At 43.8% G+C, this 9,895-nt stretch overlaps 1 non-coding gene across 1 annotated transcript; it reads left to right on the top strand.

The window, feature by feature from the left end:
- Window positions 1-238: 238 nt before the first annotated feature.
- On the top strand, window positions 239-341 carry LOC129651869 (U6 spliceosomal RNA). Its single transcript, XR_008714373.1, has one exon. It is a non-coding gene; the product is annotated as a U6 spliceosomal RNA (small nuclear RNA).
- Window positions 342-9,895: the final 9,554 nt, after the last annotated feature.

The raw sequence follows: 9,895 nt of genomic DNA, 5'->3' as shown, positions 1-9,895 counted from the left end.
GTTGGTCATGCCATGCAGCTTGTGGGATTTTAGTTCCCCCACCAGGGATTGAACCTGGGCCCTTGGCAGTGAGAGCAAGGAATCCCAACCAGAAAGTGAGATAATGAACAGAAGATGCTGAGCCCAACGCCTAGGCCACAGTGAGTGTTTAGTCAAAGGCAGATGCTGTCCTTGTGAAATGGGCAGCTGAGTAAGACGGAGGGAAAAATCTGACTTGGAAGAAAAGGAGTTAAGTGGTGTGCTTTGGCAGCACACATCCTAAAATTGGAGCGATGCAGAGAATATTAGCACGGCCCCTGTGCAAGGATGACATGCAAATTTGTAAAGTGTTCCATAGTTTTGAATTTCTGTATGACTCAGGAAACTCAACCTGGGGTTCTGGAACAATCTAGAGGAGTGGGAAGGGGTGAGATGTGAGAGGGAGGGGGTGTATGTATGTATACCTATGGCTGATCCATGCATTATGGCAGAAACCAGCATAATATTGTAAAGCAATTATCCTTCAATTAAAAATAAATAATTTTTTTAAAAAAAGAAAATAAAAAAGGAGTTAAGTGAAATTCCACACAGAGTTTTATAAACCTTATGTTAAAAAAATTATCATATTTATTTTGGAATATACCTATTCATGCACATGAATAATTCAAAAGAAACAAAGAAGGGTGAAAAATAGGTCTTCCTCCCACCCCTCATCTCACAGTTCCCCTCTGTGAGGCAACTAATTTGCTAGTTTCCTGAGAATCTTCCCAGAAATTTTCAATATTGAAAAAAATTTGTTTGAAATAGACTCACAGACTTAGAAATCAAAGTTATGGTTGCCAAAGGGGAAAGAGATAAATTAGGAGTTTGGAATTAACAGATACCTCCTACTATAAATAAAATAGGACTTCCCTGGCATACCAGCGCTTAAGACTCCACACTTCCAATGAGAAGTAGGTTCGATTCCCGGTCAGGGAACTAAGATCTCACATGCCAAAAACAAAAAGGTAACTAACAAGGACTTACTGTATAGCACAAGGAACTGTACTCAATATCTTGTAATAATCTATAAGGGAAAAGAATCCAAAAAAGAATATGTGTGTGTATATATCTATATAAATGAATCATTTTGTTCTACACCTGAAACTAACAGACCATCGTAAATCAACTATACTTCCTTTTTTTTTTAAATCAGCTTCAGAGGGAAATGAGTTTTGAAGGGCAGAAGACACTGATGTAGTAAAGACAGCTGCCTGTGTGCTCGTGTTGGACCCCAAGTGGAGGGAGTATTTTGAAAGCATATTTAGTTCTCTGCGGCCTGAGCCAGACTGGGTGAAGTCTTCTTAGCTATAATAAGACCCACGTGCTCAGAAAAGCAATATGATTCAGAAGCAGGATTCACAGCTCCCCAAGCAGAGCCTCTCATGTGAGGCAGACACTGTCAGGGCAGGGCAAAGCCAAACTGTGAGATCTGAACTCTGGACTGTGGACTCATTCCCCACATTCCCCGTGTGCCAAGCCCGCATTGCCAACATTCCCTGAGGGTTTAGGGCCTCTGCTCTCCTCCCGGACAGGGATACTCTGGGTCACATAGTTTTGCCTTCAGCTGCTGGAGGGGCCGGAGGACAGGTTAGAGGAGACAATGATCAGAAGCCAAGGGTCCCTTCCTGCATTCTCCCCACTGGCCTCCTGGAGTCCAGTTTCTATTCTGTAAAATACATATATATTTATCCAGGATCCACTGGGGAAATTTAAACCTGCTCAAGTCCCAGGACGCACCTGTTTAGTAGATAAACAGGGCTATTTGTTACCCTACTGTTAACACGGTAACCGCGCATAAATATGGAGCCAAGAGAGGTCACCCACTTGCCACCAATCTTCTGTCAATCAAAAGGGTACTGAATCACCAAACTGAAAGATTTTGCCACCTTGGTAACCCATTCCAGTACTTAAGTTTACATCAGAAAGTTTTCACTTGGATCTAATCTGAATTCACCAAGCTGGAATTTATCCGGCATTCAGTCATTAAGGAAAATAGTGGTGATCATCTTCCGTGTACTTGAAACATTCATTAGCCTTTGTCCCTTTAATACTAACTGAGGGAATTCCCTGGTGGTTCAGTGGATGAGACTCCACATTCCCAGTGCAGGGGGCCCAGGTTCTACCCCTGATCAGGGAAATAGATCCCACTTGCTGCAACTAAGGAGAAGGCGATGGCACCCCACTCCAGTACTCTTGCCTGGAAAATCCCATGGACAGAGGAGCCTGGTAGGCTGCAATCTATGGGGTCTTGAAGAATTGGACACAACTGAGTGACTTCACTTTCATTTTCATGCATTGGAGAAGGAAATGGCAACCCACTCCAGTGTTCTTGCCTGGAGAATCCCAAGGATGGCAGAGCCTGGTGGGCTGCCGCCTATGGGGTCGCACAGAGTTGGACACGACTGAAGCGACTTAGCAGCAGCAGCAGCTGCTGCAACTAAAGATCCTGCATGATGCAACGAAGATCCCGAGTGCCACAATTAAGACCCAGTGCAGCCAAATAAATAAATATTTTAAAAACATATTAAATGAAAGCCCATTCAAGTTCTTTCATCTTCCATTTACATTCAATTTCTAACCCCTCATTTACTCCTGTGACTGTGGGCTCTCTTTTTTCGGCCTCCAATCCAGGCCAGAACTTTCTTGGTTCAAAATATCAAGAAAGACCTCTGACAGCATCTTTTACTCCACTTTTCTCTCCCCATGCATCCTTCAAACCTTTGGAGCTGCTTGCCTCGTTCATCTCAGGCTGGCATGTCTATAAGCTCAGCTATATAAAGCAGAAGATTTTGCCCATCTGACATTCCTAAATCTCAGAGCGAGTGAAGATGACACTCCCTGCTGGTCTGTAGGCAGCCCTGGTATTTATATTGCTCTGAACTCATGATGATGCTTGCAGAGATTTAATTTTCCTAAAGCTCAAATGCTCACGTTAATTTGGGAGAGGGTGGAGATTTGATTTCTTGAGCCGAGCCAAAGACTGAAGGATGGAGTTTGATTCCTAGACCTAAAAAGGCTTTTGGGAAGACTGTGAAACAAGCTGCTTTATTATTTTGGAACTCAGAAGCAGAAGAACAGAGATAGCCTGAGTAAACTTCCCAGGGTTTTGTGACCGGGTAAAGTCTCATGAAACACTCAGACAGACAAAAAAAGTGGAAGAAGGAGGAGGAAAAGGAAGAGTTTGAAAAGTAAAAAGCATTATAATTGATGTATAAGCCATCCTATCCTGTTTTCAAATAAAACAAGCTGTAGGAAGAAAGCAAGTAGACTTGAGAATTCCCTGGCGGTCCAATGGTTAAGACTTGGTGCTTTCACTGCTAAGGGCCCAGGGTTAAAATCTGGTGGGGGAACTAAGATCCTGAAAGTTACACAGCCAAAATTAGAGATAATTTAAAAAAAAAAAAAAAGAGAGGAATTTCCCTGGTGGTCCAGTGGTTAAGGATCTGCCTTTCAATACAAGGGACGTGGGTTCAATCCCTGCTTGGGGGGGCGGGGGGTGGGGTGAGGTGCCGAGATCCCCCATGGCTTGCAGCCAAAAAAACCAAAACATAAAACAGAAACTATATTGTAACACATTCAATAAAGACTTGTAAAATGGTCCACATCAGAAGAATCTATTAAAAATAAGGAAAGCAAGCAAGTAAAGATATATTACTGACTATTTCTCACAATATCCTTCCATTATTATGACTGAGGACCCTGAAGTTTAATTAGATGAGATAAATTGGGCCAAGTGCCTAACACAGAGCCCTGAAACATAGTTGGAACTCAGGACAAGTTCATTCTCTTTCTAACTGTATTGCTATTAACAAAAAGGGTTCATCACTTTGCCGACACAAATCTGTATAGTCAAAGCTGTAGTTTTTCCAGTAGTCATGTACAGATGTGAGAGTTGGACCATAAAGAAGGTTGAACACTGAAGAACTGATGTTTTTGAATTACAGTGCTGGAGAAGACTCTTGAGAATCCCTTGGACTGCAGGGAGATCAAACCAGTTAATCCTAAAGGAAATCAACCCTGAATATTTATTGGAAGGACTGTTGCTAAAACTGAAGCTTCAATACTTTGGCCACTTAATGCAAAGAGTCAACTCACTGGAAAAGACTCTGATGTTGGAAAACATTGAAGGCAAAAGGAGAAGGGGATGACAGAGGATGAGATGGTTAGCACCGCTGACTTAATGGACATGAATTTGAGTAAACTCCAGAAGATAGTGGAGGACAGAGGAGCCTGGAATGCTACACTCCATGGGATTGCAAAGAGTCGGACACAACTTAGCAACAACAACAAGGGTTAAAGGAGTAATGCAGTTGACATTCTGCCAGCTGCCAGTTAAACCCTCAGCTGTATGGTCATATAAAACACAGGCAATAAATGGCATCTATAGCCAAACTGCCCAAGAGGATTGTTCTCAGAGACAATCTGGTTTAAGTTGTCTGGCCACCTTGGGAGGGGCCTTGAGATGCCACTGAGTTCCTGCAATCAGTCTTGTTTCCCTTAGTCTTGACAATTATCTTAATGTCATAGTCCAAGTCCCGTAACAACAGTAATAATTATCACAAGCTCACTTTTCTTAAGAGCTTACTGAGGACTAGGCTCTGACTTAAACACACTCCACACATTATTTCACTGAGGCTCCAAAGACAAAATGTTCAGACACTGAGGATCCTCGCCAGATGGGAGGACACCAGAAACCTGGCTGCTGAGCTATCGGAATCTGAAAAAGTTTGAGAAAGCGAGAATAAAATCCATAACACTCTGCACTTTGGTCATAAAACCAAAAGATTAGGCTAGCAGAGACGAAACATGTTTCACAGGAGAAGGCAGAGGAAATGCAGCGTTGGGGTTTATTCAGTAAACCGGGAAATATGACTTGTGTTCTCCGGTAACCACAGAGAATTAAAATGTGTGGTTAAAGATTTAGGGGTTAGGGAGACCGAGGGGGTGGGTAGTCTTGTTCCTTCTTGATTTCTGTTCAGGTTCCAGGGAATTGGGGTTTCCATTGCAAAGGGTGCAACTGGATATTTCCTCCACGGTTCATCGTTGGGACCTGGCAAACATTTCCTGGCACTCGGGAGCAGCGAGTCCCAACAGAAGCGAGGTCGAATCCATTTTTGGAGTCAAACGCCAGCATTCTTTTGCGGTGAGTTCTGCAACCTCAAGGTAGAGCTTCCCTAGAGTGACCTCTAGTGGTGACCACGGGGAGTCGCCCAATTTTCCAGCCTATGGAAAAATCAGCCTAGAAATGTTGGACTCCTTCGTGGCAACAGAAGCCTCTTGGTTCTTTCCCTTACTAACTGCCCTGTGGTTGATGATGACAAGTAGGGCTGACAACATGAGCAAGTCATTCCACTTGGTAATCAAAACCATGATGAATGCTTTCACATAGGGCTTCCCTGGTGGCTCAGTGGTAAAGAATCCGCCTGCAATGCAGAAGACGCAGGTTGGATCCCTGGGTGGGGAAGATCCCCTGGAGAAGGAAATGGCAACCCACTCCTGGGTTGGCACCCCATGCCTGGAAAACCTCATGGACAGAGGACCTTGGTGGGCTACAGTCCATGGCGTCTTAGAAGAGCTGGACATGGCTGAGCGACTAAACAACAACTCTTTTAAGTAAAACATGAAAACTCTGAATATGTTTAAATGTGCCCAACCTCCTGGCTGTGGCAGTAATCACCTTGTGTTGGAATGAGACACCTGTCCACCTGCCAGGGGTGCAATCTGCCTGGTCACAGAGTGGCCATGAACATTTTCTCTCTGGAGGGACCTTAAGACTCTATAGGAAAAATAATGGTGATCATCTACATGTGTTGAGATCATCTGAGGGTCGGGAGTATAAGTGTGTCCACTCAGGAAAAAATAGCTAAGAGATAAGGCCCGATATGTTTTTTGTAACGACGGGAAGTGCATCCATATGACATCGCTAAAATGCACACAGGGAAAACTAGATGTGTGTCTAAAAGTTTACGACTCAGAAACATTTTGCATCACTTTGATGACACATTATCTTATTTTGTTTCGTTTTCACGACAACTGTTTAGTGAGGTATTATTTTCCTCATTTTTAAAATATATTTTTAATTTTTTTTTTTTTTTGCCATGCCGTGTGGCGTGGAAGATCTTAGTCCCCCAATCAGGGATCGAATTGGCACTCCCTGCAGTGGAAGAGCAGAGTCCCAGCCACTGGACCACCAGGGAAGCCCCTATTTTCCCTATTTTTTTCCTCAAGGAGGAAATTGTTGCCAACAGGTGATCGCGCCTATCGGAGAAAGACTGTGCTGGAAGCACCTCTCTCACCGTATAGTGGTGAGTGAAAGTCACTGTTAAAGAGATGGGACTACCCAGACCACCTGACCGGCCTCCTGAGAAATCCGTATGCAGGTCAGGAAGCAACAGTTAGAACTGGACATGGAACAACAGACTGGTTCCAAATAGGAAAAGAAGTACGTCAAGGCTGTATATTGTCATCCTGCTTATTTAATTTCTATGCAGAGTACATCAGGAGAAATGCTGGGCTGGAGGAAGCATAAGCTGGAATCAAGATTGCCAGGAGAAATATCAATAACCTCAGATATGCAGATGACACCACCCTTATGGCAGAAAGTGAAAGAGGAGAGTGAAGTTGGCTTAAAACTCAACATTCAGAAAACTAAGATCATGGCATCTGGTCCCATCACTCCGTGGCAAATAGATGGGGAAACAATGGAAACAGTGACAGACTTTATTTGGGGGGGCTCCAAAATCACTGTAGACGGTGACTGCAGCCATGAAATGAAAAGATGCTTGCTCCTTGGAAGAAAAGTTATGACCAACCTAGACAGCATATTAAAAAGCAGAGACATTACTTTGCTAACAAAGATCCATCTAGTCAAAGCTATGGTTTTTCTAGTAGTCATGTATGGATGTGAGAGTTGGACTATAAAGAAAGTTGAGCACCGAAGAATCAATGCTTTTGAACTGTGGTGTTGAAAAAGACTCTTGAGAGACCCTTGCACTGAAAGGAGATCCAACCAGTTCATTCTAAAGGAAATCAGTCCTGGGTGTTCATTGGAAGGACTGATGTTGAAGCTGAAACTCCAATACTTTGGCCACCTGATGCGAAGAACTGACTCATTGGAAAAGACCCTGATGCTGGGAAGGATTGAAGGCAGGAGGAGAAGGGGATGACAGAGGACGAGATGGTTGGATGGCATCACCCACTCGATGGACATGAGTTTGAGTTAACTCCGGGAGTTGGTCTTCATTCCCGGCTCTCACACACCTCTCACAATCCATCAGCAAGATGCAGTCATGTGTCTCCATGATCCTTTGCTGTCACTTGAGGCTTCTCCCTGACTGAAGATCTTAGGTCTGTCCATACCCACAGCCCTTCTGCTCATCTCCAACACATCATCCTAGTTCAAGCTCACTTGGATGGTTGAAACACACTTCTGAAATTGTTGTTACACATTTCTTTGTTGACTAATGTGTCGTCTACCTTTCCCCTACGGGATTGTAAGCTCCATGAGAGCAGGAGCCTTATCCATTTAAATTAATCAGCGCACCCCCAGGGTCAATCATGATGTGTATACAACGTGTTTGTGGAATGAATGACATAACTAACTCAACAATTCCACAGTCTATTAAAATACTCATGTCTAGAGGCCCTAGCCCAGAGATTCTAACTTATCTGGGATGGGGCTAGGTATCAAGATAGTCAATCCTAAAGGAATCAGTCCTGAATATTCATTGAAAGGACTGATGCTGAAGCTGAAGCTCCGGTACTTTAGCTACCTGATGCAAAGAACTGACTCACTGGAAAAGACCCTGATGCTGGGAAAGATTGAAGGCAGGAGGAGAAGGGGATGACAGAGGACGAGATGGTTGGATGGCATCACCCACTCGATGGACATGAGTTTGAGCAAGCTCTGGGAGCTGGTAACGGACAGGGAAGCCTGGCGTGCTGTAGTCCACGTGGTCACAAAGAGTCAGACACAACTGAGCCACTGAACTGAACTGACTGATCAAGATAGTACTTTTTTTTTTGCTGCACCACACAGCTTACAGATCTTAGTTTTTCAATCAGGAGTGGAACCCTGGCCACGGCAGTGAAAGTGCCAAGTCCTAACCACTGGACTTCCAGGGATATTCAACATTTGAAAAAAATTTTTATTGTGGTAACATATCCATAACATAACCATTTAAAATGTACAGTTCAGTAGCATTAAGGACATTCATGTCTTTGTGCAAAGATCATCACCATCCATCTCCAGAACTTTCTTATCTTTCCAAACTGAACTCTGTCCCCCACAAACACACGCCCCTTTCCCCTTTCTTTCTTGCCTGGCTTAGACTGCAAGCCCCCCACTTTATCTGGTATCTTGCATGCACCCTCAACACCCAATACCCCTTTGGTGGTATTGGTCTGGCAAATCCCAATCTGGAAAAATCAGGCTCTTCACCTGCCCTGTGTCTGCAACCAGGCAGCTGAATGGAACTGGTTAAAACAGGCAACCAGGTGGAGTGGCCTCTTTTACATTAACCACCGTAAATCTGAGTGGGATCTTAGCACCACCCGCAGTGTTTCCTATATTCTCTTGAACCCCCACAGACCAAAAGTTCAGTGTCATGCCTTCTAATCCAAACAAACCTCTTGCACTCGGGTAGTGACCTCACGCATCTAACTGAGAGAAGAGAAGCCATCAGTATAAAGGTTGCCTCTGCCCGCCTCCGCTGCCACCCACCGACCTACATCTGTTTTTCACTTACACGGCTGCCTGTCCACGAAAATGGATGAATTGCAAGGACTTTGCTCCTCAATTCCCTTCTCTCTCCCTGTCCTAAAGTTTCCCTCTCTACTAGATAATTCCCTTCAGCACACATGCCCTAATAGGTCCCATATTTAAAATCCCTTTCTTGGCCATCCAAATCCCACTCAGTTTTTAAAAAATGTATTTTATTGAAGTATAAATGATTTACAATGTTCTGTTAATTTCTGCTATACAGCAAATTGATTAAATTATATGTATGTATGTGTATATGTGTGTGTGTGTATATATATATATATATATACACACACACACACATATATATATATATAGGCTTTCTGGGTGGCTCATGGGTAAAGAACCCTCCTACCAATGCAGGAGATGTAAGAGACACTTCCTGACCTTCCTGGGTCAGGAAGATCCCCTGGAGGAGGGCATGGCAACCCACTCCAGTATTCTTGCCTGGAGAATCCCATGGACAGAGAAGCCTGGTGGGCTACAGTCCGTAGGATCGCAGAGTCAGACGTGACTGAAGCGACTTATGTGCACGTGTATATGTATATATATGTACATTTGTACCACGGAGTCTTTTCCAACGAGTCAGCTGTTTGCATCAGGTGGCCAAAGAATTGGAGCCTCAGCTTTAACATCAGTCCTTCCACTGAATATATCATATGGTATATTGTATGCATGCACCACAGCTTCTTTATCCATTCATCTGTCAATGCACATTTAGGCTGTTTCCATGCTTTGTCTATTGTAAATAGTGTTGTATGAATAAAGGAATCCATGTGTCTTTTTGAATTATGGTTTTCTCTGGATATATAATCCCAAGAGTGGGCTTGCTGGATCATATGGCAACCCTATTTTTAGCTTTTTGAGGAACCTCCATACTGTTTTCCATAGTGGCCACACCAATTTACATTCCTACCAACAGGGTAGAAGATTCCCCAAATTCTACTCTTTGCTTTGCTGCTGCTGCTGCTAAGTCACTTCATTCGTGTCCGACTCTGTGCGACCCCATAGACGGCAGCCCACCAGGCTCCTCTGCCCCTGGGATTCTCCAGGCAAGAACACTGGAATGGGTTGCCATTTCCTTCTCCAATGCATGAAAGTGAAAAGTGAAAG

Source organism: Bubalus kerabau, chromosome 4 (genome assembly GCF_029407905.1).
Source record: "Bubalus kerabau isolate K-KA32 ecotype Philippines breed swamp buffalo chromosome 4, PCC_UOA_SB_1v2, whole genome shotgun sequence".
Classification (NCBI taxonomy): domain Eukaryota; kingdom Metazoa; phylum Chordata; class Mammalia; order Artiodactyla; family Bovidae; genus Bubalus; species Bubalus kerabau.
This window is presented reverse-complemented; position numbering and strand designations above follow the sequence as displayed.